The 21,141-nt window shown below is 38.8% G+C and overlaps 1 protein-coding gene across 3 annotated transcripts in view; it reads right to left on the bottom strand.

Moving 5' to 3' along the window:
* Window positions 1–14,977, bottom strand: part of LOC135071920 (diacylglycerol lipase-beta-like) — a 94,621-nt gene extending 79,644 nt beyond the window's left edge. For 2 of the 3 annotated variants that reach the window (XM_063965793.1, XM_063965795.1), the window contains exon 1: window positions 14,655–14,977. The gene's annotated coding sequence lies outside the window, so the exon portion shown is untranslated. Of the gene's footprint in view, window positions 1–1,738; window positions 2,169–14,654 lie in introns of those variants that run through there. The other variant, XM_063965794.1, reaches the window with a different exon arrangement.
* Between the last annotated feature and the right edge of the window lie 6,164 nt (window positions 14,978–21,141).

The raw sequence follows: 21,141 nt of genomic DNA, 5'->3' as shown, positions 1-21,141 counted from the left end.
TAGATGACCATGTTAACATGGGCTAGTGTCGGCTCATATACCCATTTACCTAACACCCTGTATAGGTGTATTGATATCGAGTGATGTGTGATGACTGAATTTAATTTCAATAAGTAATTTTAAACATGTTCATTATGTGGATAGGTGCTGGTTATGTTTTTAAGTAATGTGACTTACGATTTCATGCTTTTGTAAAGATTTGCTAAGGCTTTTTTGATTTTCAACTCCGGACACTTTTAATTTTATTCAATCTGGTAAAAAATTAATTCTCCGAACTTTCAGTTTCAGGGATTTTGAATGGTTTTGTGACGTATGCAATTAAGCGTCTAATCGCAGAATTTCCCTGATGACCTCTTAAAATTTATTAATTATTCTTTGAATTTGTAGGCTATTGCCGTCAAAATCAACCCTTCTCATAAGTTGGCGGTTTATTGTTCTCGTGTCAATCCATACTCTTGCATTATGTTTAGAATATTTTGACAGCTATACCTACTTGACATCGACTCCCAAACATTGAAAGGGAAACTATCGGTGCCATACATTATTGACGTTACAGAAACTAAGACAATATGGTCCGATACAATTTCTGAGGTCTACGCATAAATAGTAGATATCTGTGTTAGTATTATTCCTTATGAATGATCTAACTTAATGAACAGCCCTACGGCATCGCACGTCAAAGGGATTTGTGACAGGTGAATTCATTTTGAAGGTAAATGAGAATAGAGAATCTAATAATAAAATGACTAGTTTTTATTCTGGTCCATAAAAAGCAACATTTAAACCTAGTTTTTAAAGGTTTGTGACTCCAAGAAGCAAAGAAAAGTAGAAGAGAGTCAATTAAGTGCTGATACCTGAGCCATGATTAAACAAAATCAATACAATAAACAGCTATGCCATAAAAAGGAATTCTTACGTAGTTCTAAATGTTGCCGATTTATTTTTATGTCAACATCAATTTATTGGATTAGAATCTGTGCATATCAACACTTCAAAGTTAGAGATGATAAACAAGTCCATTCATTAACAGTGTAGCACTGTTCCGTCCTTCGTAATTATCAGGATCCCCTTGATAAAGGGGTTCGTATGGAATATTATATAGCTTATAGTATGGATAAGAAAAAATATTGGCCCCAATAGGGTACCCTGAGTAAAACTATATAATTCTTTCAGAACACGTTACCTGCTTTGTGTCTATATTATCCACGCCAATTAAGTTAAATGGCTACTTGTAATAAATGTTATAATCCATAATTGCTAGCAATTGTTTATAGTAGCATAATCCTTGAATATTTTTTTCTCAGCGATTAGGAACCAATTTCAAGTTGACATACAAATATTAAGCAGATTGAAACTCAGAATAAAATCAAGAAACAAGCAATGCCACTGGTAAACAGTTAAAGTAATTTGAACAATCCAATTAGAAAATTAATAATAGATTTATGGTACCTACTTCGATTAATTTAATGATAACGCTGGATACACTGCATGCACTACATAATATTGCATACATTCGTATGTTCAATAATAAACCGGACCTAAGATGATTTACTTTTTCCCCTTTGACTAGATTTATTGAGGCACGTCTGAAGTTTTCACGATAAGGGGAACGGCGGAAAACTCAAATAAAAGTTATCATACATCTTTCAGCGGTTCTTTCGGCGGTGTCAAATTTTTTCGAGATAGTCAAGATTCCTATGACTTATTTGGTATGTTTATAATGGTTTATTGTACTTACTTAGATGTTTATAATGTTTGTAACATTAGCAGGGAACCAGATGAGAGTGACGTCTTGCGAGAGGTGCCGAATGCCGCGGCCGCGCTACGGACACCGGCTCATGCCACTCGAGTACATGGTTCTCGGACAGCGTCCACCTCCGCCAATATAGTCACTGCCACACAGACACAATATGCACCAACACTTCACACCACAAACTTACAACCTTTCACTAAACTCCACAACACCTAACCTTTCGATGCAACTTCTACAAAATCACTGCGGCCGGTCGAATAGTTTTCCGGCGTCACGGAAGCCGTCGAGCCTTGGCGGCGATGTTTTGAATGAATGGTTTATGCGTTTCTGTCAGTGGATTGTGTTTTGTTTACGATAGATTCGATGAGATCGGAGCGGCTTCGGATCGCAACATCATACAGGCGCTGAGTCCGCGGCCCGCCGGCGACGACTGCTGGCTGCGCGCTCCCGCCGAAGCGTAGCGGAGACGCCCGAGGCTCCGGCTTACCGCCAAATCACATTCGCCCACTCTCTCCAACTTTACCGCCGATCTGAGCGACAGACAGAGAGCTTCGTTACATGAAAAGACGAAGTGAAACTAGAAATATTACGACTACGGGGTTACCTTTCCATTCATTGGCACTTATTTTGCCCGTTTGCAAAATAACGCGATACATTAGACGTGTCTGTTGCGTGTCTTGCAAACAGAAACCGTACCAAAAGGATGCCAATAATTTGAGAGATTTAGTTATTTTGGATTCGGATTACTCATAAAAGTACAGTTTAGAGCTTTCTAAAGAAATTTACGAAATAAAATTTTGAAAGTCTCTATTACACCCACATCTGAACTAACTGTAAGTTGAAAGTTAAGGCAAAGAAACAACACTGGAGTAAAATGAGTCGATCACGGGTAGAGTTACTCGTACATGAATAAAAACAAAATTTTACAACAATCGTGTAATTAATATGTTGCAATAGGTAGATCCTGTCAATTTATACACGCACTTCCTTCGGACGAGTAGCTGTGCTCGTTATTATTTTTTAAAGAAAATGCCTGCACCGAGTTTTCACTTTATAATAACATTTTCATTAATACCAACCTATCTAATATTTACATAATTGATTAGTTATAAATCAAAAGGAAAGTTCGTCGTTCGACATGCCATTGTAAAGGTCGCGATGACGCGAATGTTTTGGTGAAACGTTAAAATATTTTTGGATTCGTAATAACACGCGTAAATTGAATCGCTATAATATTCCATCACGAACTTTGTGCAAAACACGTACACACGTATAATTTTGTTGACGCCCTTACTCAGAGAAGTTTTGCAATAATATTGCGAATTTGGTTCACAAAAAACTACTAGCTGGAACGACGACGACGAGGGTAAGTAACTGGGGGGCTTTAAGATTGGCATTGTTGTGTTGACAACAACAAACAACAATTTATGGCTGGAACTGGAAGCTCGTAAACGAGGGGCACATCTTGTTTGTTATTTTGGGCTTGATACCTAATTCAAGCATGTGATTCAACATCCAATTGCAGAACTGATTTTTTCCACAGTTTATGCGCATAATCACGAGATTAACCGATGATTATTTAATTAGTTGTTTTGGTTCTTGTTATAACTTCAGAAGTAAAACTCTCGTAAAAAAGTAGAGTAAAGAAGAAAACTACGTCGACGTGTCTTTCATATCGATACATTTGATTGTTTTCAGAATAAAGTGTTTACAAGCGTCTGGGATCAATCAGACAAATGGCTTAACGTGCTTTTCGAAGCACGGAATGAAAATTCATTATTATTCTAGCACAATAAGGATCTAACAATTTTCCAGTCAAACTGGGAACAAAGTAAAATAATGTCATTTGCATTACGAAAGTCACATCTAAAAGTGAACCTAGATCCAGCTTTAACCGTTGGATCACAGAATAAATATAAACCACGCAAAAAGGAAAAAATTGATAGGAACTAAATTCGCTGGAACAATTTGGTACATCATCAATCCCACGTCTGTCTATCGCTGTTGAATGAAATCTTACACAAATCTCGCTTTCTATTGGTTCTGGTAGTTATTCAACGATGTCGTGTCACATTTGATTGATCTTGATTGCCCCATTGTGATTGTCGTTTTTCTTTAATGGAGTAATCGGCGACTCAGTCCCGACTCGGCTTTTATGAGACCATTGATACGAATGGAATGGAAGGGAGAATACACTGGAAACTACGCCACTACAATCGACCTGTCATGCTGTGAACTAAAGAACGTGTAAAAGTAAAGATATTATGAGCTTTGAAAACTAGAAGAAAATCGTTTGATATGTCGAAAAATATTGTATCAATACTCGTAATTAATTATACCTATTTGTCCTGAAAGTAAAAGATATTTTGACCATAATAAGGTCTAATGCTTTAAAATAAAGATAGAGTTTTGAAAACTCCAAATGTTCAACTGTCCAAAGATATAGGTTAAAGTATCAAATTAATTAATTACTGTTCCGATATGAATGCGTTGCTTTTGTCCTGGGTTCGACTCCTGGTTTATTCAATTAAAAATTAAACATTTCAATTGACATGCAGTAACAGATTAACTGAGTTTCTTGCTTCGGAAATCGAGATCGTGATAATTTGTGCGGTTTAAAGATATTATTACTTATAAATTATTATTTACTTATCTCAATTACCGATATTTAATTGACTTTAAAGATAAACTGTGTATAAACCTGATGGTACAGACAGCGCATGGCCATGGCCGCGTTGTTCTTATTTATAATATAAAATAATTAATCATAATGATGGTAAAGACGACAGTTCAATTAAATAATGTTGCATCGCATGTTGTCGTAATAGATGCTATAAAAAATAAAAATAACGATATTTTCTCGCAAAGGCTTCACATAAAGGTTACTTACACATATACAAACAAATCACTCAATCGCTTACAAAAGTTAGATGTGTATTATAGTATGCTATGACTATGACTGATCTATCTCAGATCTTACGCTACAAAATGGAGCTACTTAGCTAGCCTAGGCATAGTCGTAACACTATAATATTTTTGCTGCACAAAATAAACTTTCATCACCACCAGTCAGAGGCTAATGATAAACCTACATTATTTAAAAACTATCTATGTATTTCTTATCTAAATTATTAATACAGCTTCACTGATTTGACATTACTAATTTAAGTATACGAACTAGCTGTGCGCCCACCACTTCTTTAGCCTGAATATTTTTTCCCGTATTCGCAACATTTTTCATTGATACTCTTCTCTTATTATTTGATGTTTATTAATTTAATTACGATTATTATTGTGTTACTTAAATATGCAGCTGTTTATGTAATCACAGCTGGGTGCATTTGTAAATCACAATAATGATCGTCAATGCATTGAGTAGGTATTTGTCCTACTCAATCTGCACTGGTCATTATCAAGTGCTTGTGATAAGGAAATAAAGTAGGCACTTAATGTGATATCTAATAAATAGGTACCTATTAAGTTTATGGGGGACTTGCGTGGAATGTTGATAAAAATAACTAGTACAAAATAACCTCTGTATACCTAGATATTTTAACTGTTTCAGTCAACTTTTGGCATACATGCCAATATCAAAACATAATAGGATCTACCAAAATTTTGTAATGCTCACTAACTCCACACACGTCATCGTTGTAACAACAAACAACTCAGTACAAAACGTATTTTTTATTGAAATTGTGAATAAATAAATTCGAAACCAGTAAGAAGTAAGGTATTGTAATAACTACTCAAGATTACTCATTTCATTACACAAATAAATAACTTTTTGTTGTAATTCATCTGAAAACAATTCAATTTTCTTGCTTCAATATACATAATGATATACGAGTACCTACTTAACTACAAGTGCTTATAAGAACGTACCTAATGACAACACAATGTTTTTCAAATAAGATAAGATCTAATAAGTACTTAACTCAATGCAAAATTATACCTAATCTCAAATAATGACTCATTAAAGAAGTCACAGTTATATTAATTAACTAACTTTAGATTTGATCAATTATTAATAAATAGACAGTCAGAGGTTATCATTTCGGGCAGTTTGCTTTGTCTAGCGTCATAATTAATAGTCTATCTCAAAATAATTAATCAGCTTTGACTAATTCTTGAGTAATATTTGTAAATAAACTATCCTTAATCATTAAATAAATTAATTTATACAAGCTTGCATCGTGCGGTCCATACAGCTTATGACCGCAGTCTGTGGAGGAACACTTTAAATCCGACCGAGGAAGAAGAAGATACAAGCCCATCAGTATCTAACTTTTTTATGCATAACAAGGCAGGTATTTGTCCACAATCGCACCTAGTGTTAAGTGGGATGCATTCTAGGATGGTACATAGGTATCTTGTTTCTAGAGTCTAGCTAGATATGGGTAGCATACTCTGAAGCTCTCAACCTATATCTATGTATGTAGTATAAATTCACTAAACATGTATAGTCCGATACCTTCTTAAACTCTACCAGGTTATGGATCTCAAATCAAATCAAATCAAATCAAATATATTTATTTTGCGAACATGGGTAAATGTAGGTATTACAAGTATTTTAGTATCTCCATCTTCCACCTTTTGGCATGCAAAATTATAAATCAAACTTATCAAATTTCATTTACATAAAAAAGAATTTTCACTTAAATAATGTCAGATCAATCGCAGTCATATTATAATTGAATAAACATTCTACATTACATTTAAACATAATAGATTAGTAAAAAATAAAATAATAATAATAAAACAATGTCATAAACACAATAAAAGTTAAAAATTTACATATTATACAATCACATTTATATTAATGGTTACAATTCTCTATCATTAAAATATTCATTCATATTATAATAACATTTATCTATTAACATTTTTGATAAAATAATTTTAAATTTATTTAAATTAAATTGCTTCAAGGATTCTGGGAGTTTGTTGTAAACCTTTGGAGCCATTTCTGTGACATTTTTACGCATTAGTGCGGTTTTACATTTATTATTTGTGCAAAGTTCGGGTTTTCTAGGGCGAAGGTTAGGTATGTGATCTTTTTTTTTAAACAAATCTGGATTAGATTTTACGAATACACACAGTTCAAAAATATATATACATGGAAAAGTTAATAACTTCAGTGATTTAAAATATGGCTGACAACTTTCTATAGGTTTTAGACCGCATATAGCCCTAACACATCGCTTTTGAGCCCTCAGTAATATTTCTCTGTAGGTAGAATTGCAATTTCAAGTTCAACAGTCATGCTTGACTAACCGATCTTAGCACGTACACGGTACATCAATCGAAACACAGGATCTTACTTATGTAGTTGCAATAGGCTCTACTTTTCAATAAAAATGCATAATCTGATTTGCTACTAACTGCAAAATAATGTTCAAGCGATAACCTACTAACATGTTTAAAAATTGACCGTCATAAGGCTAAAAATGGCGTACAGTGATGCCTTGTCCTGATTGCTATCATTATTCCACGTAATTACGGGTGCACTACAAAAGTAGGCTCTATCCGGCATAACATCCGTTATACCACTAATTACACACATCTGGTGCATTTTTACATATTTTATTATCACGTGCAGTAATTTTTATTCTAACATGTGATGCATAAAACTACCTTTATAAAAAAACTCGGTCACATGGAATTTATTATGACCATGAGAACACTTAACATAAGCTTTCTCAACAGTCACAACTTTTGTCAGTTACATCGTTCTGCCACCTAACGGCAATTTTGACGTTCAACGATTTTAGACACATTAAAAGATTATAATAATTATGTGCCTTAAGCAGGTTAAAGTGTCTCAGCGGGGCACAGCTAGGGCAAGTGTACCTTAACACTTGAAGTCACATGCAACATTACACGTAGTTTCCATTATCTACTCTACCACCCGGTCTAAGGGTAGTATTATAATTTGTACTATGTATATTATGGTACCCTAATCCCATATACTTACTAAGGGCTTTTATTAGCTGAACCTTTCACATGATAAGTCAATTGCTAGACGATTGGCACTTAAGCTTCGTAGGTAATACTTAGTTTTCTACCTACCTAGATTTTTACCTACTCTCGTCTCCATCGCGATATCTTTGACTGAACCTCAAATATGTGCCTCTACCTATAACATAATAAGAATTACATTCATATCGTGCACAAATTCGATTCGTTCGTTCAACGGATGTTGAAGATTTGCCTAAATTGACTCTTGATTCGTGGTAAGATTTGAACGACAAATGCAAATGCGTGGGTGCTCAGTTCTCTTGACACCACAACTAAATTACAAATCTACATAACTAAGTAAGTCAGAAGTAGTATGTTCAGAAGTACTATTTTAACCTAAAGTCTCTTTTAGGTTAAAATACACTGGTCATCATAAAAATCGACCCACCCGCGACAAGCACTTTCAAACGTATGCATCCACACTTCCCACCAATATTACTATACTATATTACCATTTAAAAGCCTAGTTCTAAACTTCATTACATTAAAGGAAAGGTTTTTACCCCAAAAATGTGTCTGTAGAAGAATTTAGAGTCACTTCTTCAAGAAATAGGTAGTTACGCTTGAGCCAACTTTTATGGCTATAAAACTGTTAAGTTGGGATTAATCGCTATCCATCTGTTAAATAGGACACGTGAGATCATTATTTGGTTTTATAACCATAAAAATTGGTCTAATTGATCCCAGAGGTGAGCCCAAAGTAAGGTCTTTTTTCAAGTTTTTCAAGTCATATTTATTGTATATGTTAATCGTTTATTAGGAAATTAAATGTGTTTTTCTTTAAGGATATTTATTGGGCTTTCAAATAACACCAATATTGTTGGGGCACCATGATTGTGTCAGTAGAAACGAGTTTTCCTGTAAAACGTAGGTGGGCCGATTTTTGTGATGACCAGTGTAGTTATTCTAAACATACATTTAAATAGGTACTAATGTTGAAAATTTCAGTAGGTACGCCAAAAAAAGCTTTTTACAATTAAAAAGCCCTGTGTCTACTGAAATAAATTTACTGTTTTAGCTTTTTATGATTATCTAAACATATCATAGTGAATCATTCACTGTTTACATTTTTAAAACGTTACGGTACCTACAAATGAAATTTAAAAGGGTCTACGCATATCGTTTGGTTGTTATCGATTTCCGAATAAAACAATAGTGTTTATATATCCTAAATGAATGTTGTGAAAACATACAGTACCTATTCATGAACTAAACGAGCTACTCGCAGGGTTGGCATGTAGAGTTTTACATTTATAATGTATTAAATATTAATGTATGTAGTTGTAGGTATATTATAGTTGTTAGCGACGTCGACCAAGGAAATACGCTAACTTATTAATTTATTGATTAGCAACGTTAACAATCAGAAAATGTACTAAAATAATCAATTAGAGTCGATTAGAGATAAATAACATTCCATCTCTTTCTCACATTATCTGTCATCTCGCTTGCACATCAATTACTCTTCCACACACTTCTGGAATATTCGAGAGAAAAAGAAACGGGACGGCAACATCGGACCTCTCGCTTCGAACATTCCAGAACTATGTTCCAGAACATGAGAGACAGAGACAGGAATATCGGGAGAGAAAGGGATGGATATAGCCCGGGGCCCTATAAATACGGAGCGAGGCGCTCCGGGAGACAAGTTTAAGTTTAATTGATGTTTTGTTCAGTTCAGAGAACAAGTGCTCCAAGCAACAAGTGATCTGAAGAAGCAAGAACTGAGAAAAGGAAGCGAATAATAAACGCGAGAAGTCTCAGCAAGTGAAATAGTGGTTTTATTCCTGCAAGTAGCACCTACTACGCCTGACATAGTAAGGGCAAGCTCTCAACGGCAGTCATCATCGTCCGGTCAGCGCTCTCGAACACACACAAACGCATACAGTCCACTGCAGTCCACCACATTTTCCTGGTCCTTCGAGCCGGATCACCACATTTTCCTGGTCCTTCGAGTAGCCGGATTACGGGAATAGCGAAGATGCCTGTCACCAGGTCGGAGAAGCTACGAGGTGCCGCCGCCGCGGCTAACGCCGCCGCCGCAGGGAGAATTACGTCGCCGCCGGTTCATGGAGGAAGTACTCCGACGGAAACCACGGATACTTCATCAACGCTGACCCCGTATCCCGCCGGGGGCGCGTCCTCACCGCGCATCGCCAGGGACCACGCCGCGCCGGCTGTTAGCACCCGGGTTATGGGAGAGCCCGGCGTGCATTTGGGAAGAGGGGAACCAGCACCGCGCTCCTACACAGAGGAGATAACCGCCGACGTCACGAAGCCACACGAAGCACTAAGGGCCCGTATCGCGGAAGCAGAGAAGAGACGTGCCGCCGCCGCCGCAGCCGCCGCCGCCGCCTCCACGCCCACCGCGGCCAATATTGCCGCCGCCACCGTCGCCGACAACGCCGCCGCCGCGACTCCCGCGACTACGGTGACCACCGTGCCGACTGTTGAAGGACAGTACGCGCCACCCACGCCGCAAGTGCATGAACAAACGCCGCGACTGTCACGAGTGAATCAAGACACGCGCTCCGTCCGCTCGTCAAGGAGAAGGGCAGAAATAGAGGCCAAATTAAGAGTGGCCGGCAGGAACTGGAAGTTGCCAAAGCGGAATTGGAGTTGGCCCAATTGGATTCCGACATGGAAGAGGATCCAGAAGAAGTGCAGTACAGGCAAATGCAGGTCGAAAATTGGTTGGACCACTCGAACACCATCGCCGAGAGGGTCCCGCCGGAACTACAACCGATACCGCCGCCGCCGCCCGCCGCGCCGCTGCCGCCGCCGCCACAAGTTCTACCGCTGCCGCCGCCGCCACAGCCGCTACCTACGGAAGGGAGAACAGACATTCAAGAGTTAGCCATGGCCATCACCAAGCTGTCACAGAGGGCAGAGGGTGGCCTCACAAGACAACTGGTCGACCTCTCAAGTTTCAATGGCGCATGTGAAGAATGGCTCGCGTTCAGAAGGTCATATGAAGACACCGCGCGCTCCTTCACGCCGGCACAGAATTTGGCGCGACTACGAAGGTGTCTCCAGGGGCACGCGAGGGAGGCAGTCAAGAGCCTCCTGTTCACCGCCGAGAATCCGGAAGAGCTGATGAAGAGCCTGGAGGTCCGGTTCGGCAGACCTGGAGCCATAGCCCTGGCGGAGTTAAAGAAGATGGAAAGGCTGCCAAGGGTCAACGAGTCATCAGGGGAGATCTGCATGTTTGCCAGCCGAGTCCGCAATGCCGTGGCCACCATCAGGGCACTCGGCAAGACGGAATATTTGTGCGCACCAGGGGCCGTGGAGTGTCTTATTGAGAAGATGCCGCCGACCATGAAGTCTCGGTGGCTGATGTACCAACGCGAGCGCCGGGCAGAGGGAAAACCAGCGCTCGAACTCATGTATGACTTCATGGAAGTTGAAGCAGATATTAACAGTGATTACGCTCCCCCGGAAGTGTCCTGGGACCAGAAGAGAAATATGTTCAAGAGGCCGGTTCACCATGTCCAACAAACAGAAGGACGCCGTGAAGAACCGAAGACTGACGCGAAGAAGTGCCCAGAGTGCCGTGAGGACCACTGGCTGTACGAATGCAAGAAATATAAAGAAGCCAGTGTTGAAGATAAATGGGAAATGGTGAAGAAGGCAAGAATGTGCTTCAAATGCCTGCGCTTCAAGCACTCAAGGAACACGTGTCGGGCACAACCATGCAAGAAGTGCATGAGGTGGCATCACATCAGTCTTCACTCGGAGAAGCCCGCAGCGGCGAAAACTCAAGAGAAGCCCGCCGAAGGAGTTGTATCGTCGGTGCACACCACGAGCTGCGGAAAGGCCTACTTGAAGATGACGCCGGTAAACCTTTACGGGCCCAAGGGGACAGCAAAAGTGCTCGCGCTCCTGGACGAAGGGTCCACCGTCACGCTGCTGGACTCATCAGTGGCAAAGAAGATTGGGGCGCAAGGGAAGCCGGAAGCCATCACCATCGAGATGGTCGGGGGGAACGGTATGCAGAAGAGCAACTCCCAGAAGATCAACATGAAGATCAAGGGGGTCCATTGTAGAAATAAACTCAACATAGAAGCGAGAACTATCGACAACTTGAAGCTGACGAAGCAAGTTGTCGAAGAAGGAATGCTTCAGAACTGGAAACACCTGAAGAAAATTAAGAAGAAGCTGGTCTACGACAAAGAAGTACCTAGACTTCTGATTGGGCAAGACAATTGGGGGCTGATAGTCACACGGAGACTACGCAGAGGGAAGGCCTCCGAACCAGTTGCCTCTTTGACCAGCCTTGGATGGGTTCTGCATGGATGCAACACTGGAAGAAGTGATCCAGTGAAGTTAGTGCACCACAGCAGATTAGTGGAAGATGGAACGGAAGCCTTGGTTCACCAACACTTCGAGAAAGAGGACATCGGAGTGGAACCACGTCGGCCATGCAACGACGCCGACAAACGGGCTCGCAGTGTCCTGAAGAAGACCAGCAGAGGGCATCAGGCACATCAGCGTCTCATCAAGAGGAAGTTGGAAAAAGATCCAGCGTTGAAGACTTTGAAGAAAGATCGCTTCGAGATGAAGGATGAATACACCGGAGAGGAGAAGAATTCTCAAGTTGTTGCCACATTGAAGGTAACACCAGAAGTCACTCCGGACCCGAAGAGATTCTCCGATTGGACTCAACTGCTACCTCATCGGGAAGGCAAACTGGAAGACAGCACAGCGCTTCTGGCAAAGATGGCAAAAAGAGTACCTGCCAACTTTGATGCCGAGGAAGATAGCCGGTCGGGAGACAGAAGACCCTCAAGTCGGCAACGTCGTCTTAATAGTCGACGCTACGCTACCAAGATACACTTGGCCACAAGGGATAGTGCAGAGGGTATACCCCGGTCCGGACGGAAGAGTACGAGTCCTCGACGTGCGAACACCCGGAGGAGTGCTACGGCGACCGACGCGACGAGTGGTAGTCCTGGTTCCTGCCAAGACGTCGCATCCGGAAGAGGGAGTGCTTCGCACTGCGGGGGAGATTGTTAGCGACGTCGACCAAGGAAATACGCTAACTTATTAATTTATTGATTAGCAACGTTAACAATCAGAAAATGTACTAAAATAATCAATTAGAGTCGATTAGAGATAAATAACATTCCATCTCTTTCTCACATTATCTGTCATCTCGCTTGCACATCAATTACTCTTCCACACACTTCTGGAATATTCGAGAGAAAAAGAAACGGGACGGCAACATCGGACCTCTCGCTTCGAACATTCCAGAACTATGTTCCAGAACATGAGAGACAGAGACAGGAATATCGGGAGAGAAAGGGATGGATATAGCCCGGGGCCCTATAAATACGGAGCGAGGCGCTCCGGGAGACAAGTTTAAGTTTAATTGATGTTTTGTTCAGTTCAGAGAACAAGTGCTCCAAGCAACAAGTGATCTGAAGAAGCAAGAACTGAGAAAAGGAAGCGAATAATAAACGCGAGAAGTCTCAGCAAGTGAAATAGTGGTTTTATTCCTGCAAGTAGCACCTACTACGCCTGACATAGTAAGGGCAAGCTCTCAACGGCAGTCATCATCGTCCGGTCAGCGCTCTCGAACACACACAAACGCATACAGTCCACTGCAGTCCACCACATTTTCCTGGTCCTTCGAGCCGGATCACCACAATAGTATTAATTTACCATCGGAATCTAGTCAAGCAATGGGTAATCTAAAATTTAATTTAAAATCTCATAAAACTCATTTATTTAAGCAAGTAGGCTTTTAAAAAGCACTTTTACACGTCCCATTAATTACTTACTCGTATTGAAATAGATATTATTCTCTACACTCATCAAAAGAAAATTAGAGTTATTCAAGTTTCAATACTTTTAAGATCAAAGAGAAAATCCAGATAAAGTTGCAAATGAAAGAAATAAAGGAAAAATATTTATTTGGTTCTAGAAATAGAATGATACAAATACCCTTTTCTAACAAAAGAGTATCTTATAGAGTGGAGACAGAATTTATCGTCTTCGAACGAATCACGTAAACATAAAATGCTGGCTCAGAAGTAGTTCATAAAGCTAAGGAGGTCACCGCTTGCCTTAGAACGCGTCCTCCGCGCGAGCCTGGCTCTGTTTGTAAACAAATACTTCTGGCGAAGAGCCAACTGTTGCAAAGTTCGGCAAACTATGGCTCTTACAACTATTTTACACCTTTTTACCTGACTCTATATCCGGGTGCGTATGAATCATAGACTTTAAAATACAATCAAAGGTGTTTATCTAAATTGAGTTTGTATTGTATCAAATCACTTTTATTAGTCATTGGTGGAACAAAGTTTTGAATCGTCTTAAAATTAGTGTAGAAAGTCAACGAGTTTAAAAAGAGAATGAGCTTTGAAGAGCGAAATAACACAATATTATTATCATCTCTACAATGTCCCGTTACGAGCTTTGCATGGCAACCTACTTTTAGCGTCCACGAGCGGAAAGTTGATAGAGCTAGACTTACAAAAAGCCTTCTTCAGAGAATATCTTAGCGCGTTTTGTGATACATTTGTTACCACATTATACTCGCGGGAATGACCCGCCACTTAACGACTATTAACTGGTTCTCGATATCTGCAGCTCTAATTAGGCCAAGAACTCAAACTGCAGCCGCAACACGGCATTCAGACACGTTTGTGTTTAATAGATTCTATACAAATGTTGTTTTGTATCTTTGATATTGAGAAATCTGAGAAGAATTCTGTTAGAGCTGCGTAGAGACGGAACGGTGACTTGACTATTTTAACAATTTCAAAGCTACGAAATCCAAACAGTTACACAAACTTAAAGATTTTAGGTTAAAAGTTGTTATTTATGTGTTTATTCTTCTTTTATTCTGCTTTTTTGGGTCTACTTATGTACTCACTTGTGATGTGTGATGCAGCTTACATAAGCACGTGTGCTCGTTTTTTACAGCCGCATGAGCGCGTTCACCAAGCTCGTCATCAGCCAAGTTTCGACACTCTAGCACTTGATGCCATTACAACACTGCACAAGGAAAAACACCTACACAGCCGAATTCCGCGGGCCGAGACTTGCCCGCTTGACCGCTTTCGCTCGATTTGTGCAAACACAGCCTCTACTAAAAAAACATCACTTGTAAAACACACGGTTTGACTGAAAATAACGGAACGTTGCTCAAGCGCTTACAGAGCTGCAAGCAGCTGAGGTGACGGGTTTGCTGGGCGCGTGGCGTTGCAACACTGAGCTCGGACTCGGCCGGGCGCCGCGGACCGTGGCGGCCGGTGCAGAAGAGGTGGGTGACTCTGCTCTCTCATGCACCAGCGGCTAACAGCGATCGCGCCCTAGAAAAGGCCGGTGCCGCCGGCTCGGCCGTCTGCATAACTCACTTTCGCTGTCCGACGCCCCATTTTCATAACCAGATTTTCCCCCTGCAGCCAAGTTGAACCACACCACCGCGTTGAATGCGTGACGCAAGTTCACATGGTCACTCGAACTTACACAATTCATGGAACTTAGCGTATTTGCCTACTACAATATTTGCATTCTTAACAGTCATAATTACCCTATCAGTATTAGGACACAAACGTAGTCAAACATGTCGACAGATTGCTATGTCAATCGAACGACCTACGCAATGTTGGTCATTGCCATCTTTAATTCCAATAGATCAACGAAGACAATTTTTAATGTATGCTCATAGTGTAGTTATTAAGGCTCAAGAACGAAACAACTGGGTGTAACACACATTATAAAGTGTGTCAAAGTAACGTAATGTAGTTTCACAACTGCTAAAAATAACTCCAAAGATATTATTGTAATTTTGGACTAAAATTAGATTAGGTAATTATTATTAAGGCTTTTTTTTGGCAAATGATGCTCGAGTGTTTCTAAAATAAACTACGGCAATAACTTCGCACGTCATTACATTTCGTAAGTTATTATTGGCTCTGAACTAAACAAAAGCCATCAATATTTCCATTAGCGATTGATTGAAGTTCAAAGAAGCGTAAACTTACTTCATTATAGCAGGTTCTTAGTTGTTACAACTAAATAAGGCTCCTGTCACTGAAGTTTTGTAACTTTTTTCAAAGTCATTTAAAAATAACTTTACATTTTAATTTAGGTAAAGAATCAAATATAAAAAAGAAATCCGAAAATATCAGAGATTCTACGTCTAATATCTACCTACAAAAAAAGCTCAAAGTCTACACCACCTACATCTACAAAACACCCGTTTGATTCCGGGCATTGTGAGTTTTGCGCGAATTGAACTAGGCATAAATCGGCAATTAATAAAGTGAGGCATAAATCGAGATTAGGGAGGATTACCCTCCAAAAGATTTGTGAGGGCTGTGAGGCATGTTACGTAACGTACCTTTTCTAGGTCAAGACCTTTCTTCATCTCATTAAATCTTCATTTGTACGGATTGTGGTCAATTTATCGAAGAAAGCGTTAAATTATATTATCCGGTCGTTCTAAGTTATTTATTTATGGCCACGCTTTGCTGACGTCAGAGGCAAAAAGTCGCCGACCTGGTTACTTTAAAATCTTCCATCTTGATCTTGTTTGTAACCTTTGTGGTTTTGTATTGTAATCGCAAAGACTCTACATAGGGAACGATTATTAAATAAACTTAGTTAATATTTTCACAGGTACCTAATATAACTCGAACACATTAAATGAATACAAACAAAAATTGAATAAGTTTTATTAAACCACAAATATACCCACCTCCAAGAATAACCTACAATGTCTATAAAAACTTTTTTTATGAATACATACCCAAGAAACTTTTTTCATTATAACTTCAAAGTTCACAATGGGACATCGCGAGATTAGTATGCTACTAAAACAAGGTGAGCGTTACATATATTTTCATTAAGCAACCAGGAGTAGTACCATTTTCTCGTCTGGTATACTGTTATTGTACGGGCGAGGCGCGCCAGCCTCCCAGAAGGGCGGCCATTTTCATTCCAGTTCCAGGTGTAGCAAAATAGTACCAATATGGGCTGTAAGTACACTTGCACGTAGCTGACAAAATTTAGGCCTGGGGTACTGTAAAACCTTGCAAAAGGGTAAATTAATTACTTTCAGCTGCGCACAGGCATCTAAGTAGGCACCCTAGGGAATACAAATTACATTTTAGACACAAAATGAGATCTTTATTTTGATTAGGGTTAGGTACTAAAGTTATTGATTTGGGTTCGTGGCTAGTAATTTTGAAGCTTCTAGTTAATAATAAGTGGGTTAAAGCCATCAGTCTTGTATCGGTAGCTCCCTTGGGGCGGGTAAACAGGCCAGAAGCGACCGTTGCGTTTGTGCTGCGTCAGCAACCTTTCGCACAGCGACCTTAATTTGTAGAGCGATAGGAGATAATATATTGATGTAAGCGTTATAGACACATTTTATTATTTTTATAAATATAAGAAGTTAAGAAGATACTCATGAAAATATTCAGGTAAAATAGGGCCATTAAGCTACCTTCTCAGCATCACCTTACTCGTACTTATTAAAAGTTTGCTACTACAATGTTACTTTTTGAAATACCTAGTTATAGTTACCTCGAGACGACTGCTTCCATTGTCGTGTCGTGGTCGGAACGTTGCATGTTATGCGACTATACGCAATGACGTCATGGGGTTTCACAGGACCTGCCGAGCGAAGGGCCTGGCTTGATCAGTGGAAACTCACCTTGAGGCCTTGTATTGTAATCGATTCCACTGAACGATATGTAACTAGTTCAATAAGTAAAAGGAAGTATATTTTTAGAATAAACGACTTATTTACTTTAATGTCTTTTTATAAAAATCTTTTCCTCAAGTTTTGCGTGGGTATTGACAGAACCGCTAAAGATGGTAATGGCACAATCAATGTCATCTGAAGCAAGAACTGGAGCAAAAATCGTCGTAACTATACATAAACGAGTTAAAAACGATAAAAACATCGAGTGCTTTTCGCCTTGTTTGTTCATTTGCGAATAGAAACCTTCTGGATCGATCTAGTGGGACCTATGGACCGTTAGTTCAAATAGAGAGTTAGATAATAGCCACAGATTTTTGCAATCGTATTTAGACTAAAACTATATTATGGTCCTTTATTCGGACTATGCCGCGATATACTTACCTTTAAAAACCGCAGTAGAAATCTGACTGCGTGTCATTCAAATTTTCTATTTTGAGGTGTGAATGAAAAATTGAATAAATAATATGAGCACGACATATAAAGTGCGGTTTTACTTCGAATTAGGCATTGGAAATTTCGTAATACGACCTTATTCACTTTCCACGAAGCAATGCCTTAAGTTATGACGTGTTTGATATTGGTAAATTTGATATCAGAAATCAATTTGTCGCTTAGAGGTCGCGGTGATACTCTATGAAGGAAGGCCGGCAAAGGGCAGAACTAGTAAACGAGAACGTAAACGAACAAGCGTAGAAATTGAACAATTAGGGGTAGGGTAGACCGGGTACAATAGTACCACGGGTCAATAGTACCATCGGCGATATTTCTTCATACAAGCGACGTTAGATTGTGTGCATAGCGTCAGAATATGCGCTTTTTGTGTTTCCATCCGCTCACCAGTCGGCGGCGCTTGCGCTGAGAAACGAAGGTGTACAGGAAGGATTTTTGTTTTTTGCCCAGCCGCAGTAAGTTTTTATGTCAAATATATGAGCCCATAAGTTGCCTAATATGCTATTTGTTACCAAAGTATTGTTGTCAATAGTTTATCCAGGCTCTAAACTTTGTATCGACAGCGAATTATTGGTATTCACTGTGAAAATGACTGAATTTTAGGTGAAGTTCTCTTGACTACCTACTTGGAACAAATGTACCAGTCTCCATGGGGTCAATTGTAGCGGTACAATCAACCCCGTGGTACAATTAACCCCCGGAACCTTATTTTATACTTAATATTTTAAATTGGTTTTAAAGTACCTATACTTATAATAAAATAAGTTATTATAAAACATTCACGTGGTTATTTTACATTTTTACAATTATATTTTTATAATTATAGGCATACCTACCTACTGAAAAAATAGTTAATGTGTTTTATTAAATAAGTAGGTAGATGTCGATAAAAAGGTGATATAAATACCTAAATGCCTACTTAAAATATTTTAATATAGGTTTCTAAAACCCTTCTGAATATGTACATTTTAGCTTAATTCAGTAAGTAATTAAGTATTTGAACGTTTTGTTTTAGATGCCTCGACGTAGAGTCAAAAGTACGGATCACGGATCAACGGATCTATTCCTTTATGAACAGGCTTATGAAAACATTTTAAAAGGGCGAAGCATTAGTAGGTATAAATAAATCAGGGTCAATTGTACCTAGAGATGGGTAGTGGGTAAAAACCCATTTCACCCAATTGGGTTAAAACTGGGTGATTTGGGTAAAAACCCGGTTTTTACCCATTATCACCCATTCTGGTGGGTGAAAACAAAAATAGCGTTTTTTTAAAGTGAGAAGTGGTATTTGTTGCTAAGGGGGCGTTCTAGTGTTACCTAATGCAATCTGGGGGGAGAGGAGGTCTTGAAATACGTTACAATGCGTTACAGTGGCGGAAGGGCGGTTCGATTTCAAGTTTTTAAGCAGAAGTACTTTGTAGTTGGTGTTGTTATTTGTAACTTTATACCGTAATGTCATCAAAGAGAAAGTTTGGCATCTTTGGCATCCCCCCCCTCCATGTCCTTGCCATGATCACAAATTATTGTGTTCCTACTAAATTTCTTCTAAATCGGTTCAACGATTCTTGAAATAACACCATTTTATAAAATAATTGGTCACATCATTATAACGTGATCAATTTTACGATTTGGCCACGATATAAATGCATATTAGTGTTAAAGAAGAACGGTCACGCCCCATACAAAAAAAACCCAGACCCGACAGAAACGAGACATACCTCAGTTTTTTTGTCATGTCTTAATTAGTTGAATTATATATTTTTTATATTCGAATTCTATGTATAACACCAAAATATTACCCTTTGTTTTTGTTTAGGCGTTATACAAAAACTAATACAAAATGCCTATTTATCACCAAAATTGGTAAATGTATGTACCTAAATGTCTATTACAGCTGCTATGGAATGTATCTAGGTGACCTGGAGATACAACCGGATTATACAGGGTGGTTATACATTTGGAACGATAAGTGATCTCACTCGATTATTTCTAAACTATACAAGATATCGAAAAACTAGTTACTGATTCTGAAAGTGCTTCACGAGTTCTTTCAAATGGTACCATTAATAGGGTACAGATTATGGAAGCTGGTAACATTGAATTTTTGGATTTTGTAACTTATTATTTTTTCCACCCTGTATAATCCGGCTGTATCTCCAGGTCACCTAGATACATTCCATAGCAGCTGTAATAGACATTTAGGTACATACATTTACCAATTTTGGTGATAAATAGGCATTTTGTATTAGTTTTTGTATAACGCCTAAACAAAAACAAAGGGTAATATTTTGGTGTTATACATAGATTTCGAAAATAAAAAATATATAATTTAACTAATTAAGACATGACAAAAAAACTGAGGTATGTCTCGTTTCTGTCGGGCCTGGGTCACAGATGACCGTTCTTCTTTGACTTATTACTTATTAATCAATAAACATAAATGAGAAAAATTCAATAAAATAAAGAAAAGATGCCAATTGAAATAATTGTAAAATTATTTGTTTTCACCCGGTGTAAACACCCACGGGTGGAATGAAACGGGTTTTTATTGGGTTTTTACCCTCATGTGGGTTTTTACCCGGGTGGAAACCCATCTCTAATTGTACCAGGGGTCAATTGTACCCTCATACAAAAATAGATTTTTAAGTTTTGATTATTCTATCATTGTTATTATGCTTATTGTTGTTTCAGGAGCAATATCCGAGACAAATAAATGGCATATTATGTAGAAACAGTTAGCTTTTTCGTTTTTATGGAAGAAAAGTTATTGTTTTGTTTTTAAACTTTACTGTTGATTTTTCATACTTGTTCCTAAATATTTTCGATCTCAATTAATAAAGAATGATGATTGTAGGAGATTAAGAGTACAGAATACCAATAAAGGTGATGATTAGATAAACATGACGACTTTTATAGCCTCATATATTATTGGTACAATTGACCCGTTGTAGGGGTCAATTGTAACATGAGACATCGTATAGTTCAAACTCGTTTTTCATTAAGTATTCGAAAGAATAGTTCAACTCTGCATGCTTAAATTTGTAGCTTAGGAGTCTAGTTTTTACAGCATACTAACAGAATAAGTTATATTTCATTAGATTTCTCAATATTGAACAATTTCCAAAAAATGGTACTATTGTCCCCGGTCTACCCTAGTCAGCCCATTCGTGTAGGTTACGTAGGCCTGTAGACCCGT

The sequence above is a fragment of the Ostrinia nubilalis genome, chromosome 5 (genome assembly GCF_963855985.1).
Source record: "Ostrinia nubilalis chromosome 5, ilOstNubi1.1, whole genome shotgun sequence".
Classification (NCBI taxonomy): domain Eukaryota; kingdom Metazoa; phylum Arthropoda; class Insecta; order Lepidoptera; family Crambidae; genus Ostrinia; species Ostrinia nubilalis.
The sequence above is the reverse complement of the archived record's forward strand: the minus strand, read 5'-3'. Positions and strand labels throughout refer to the sequence as shown.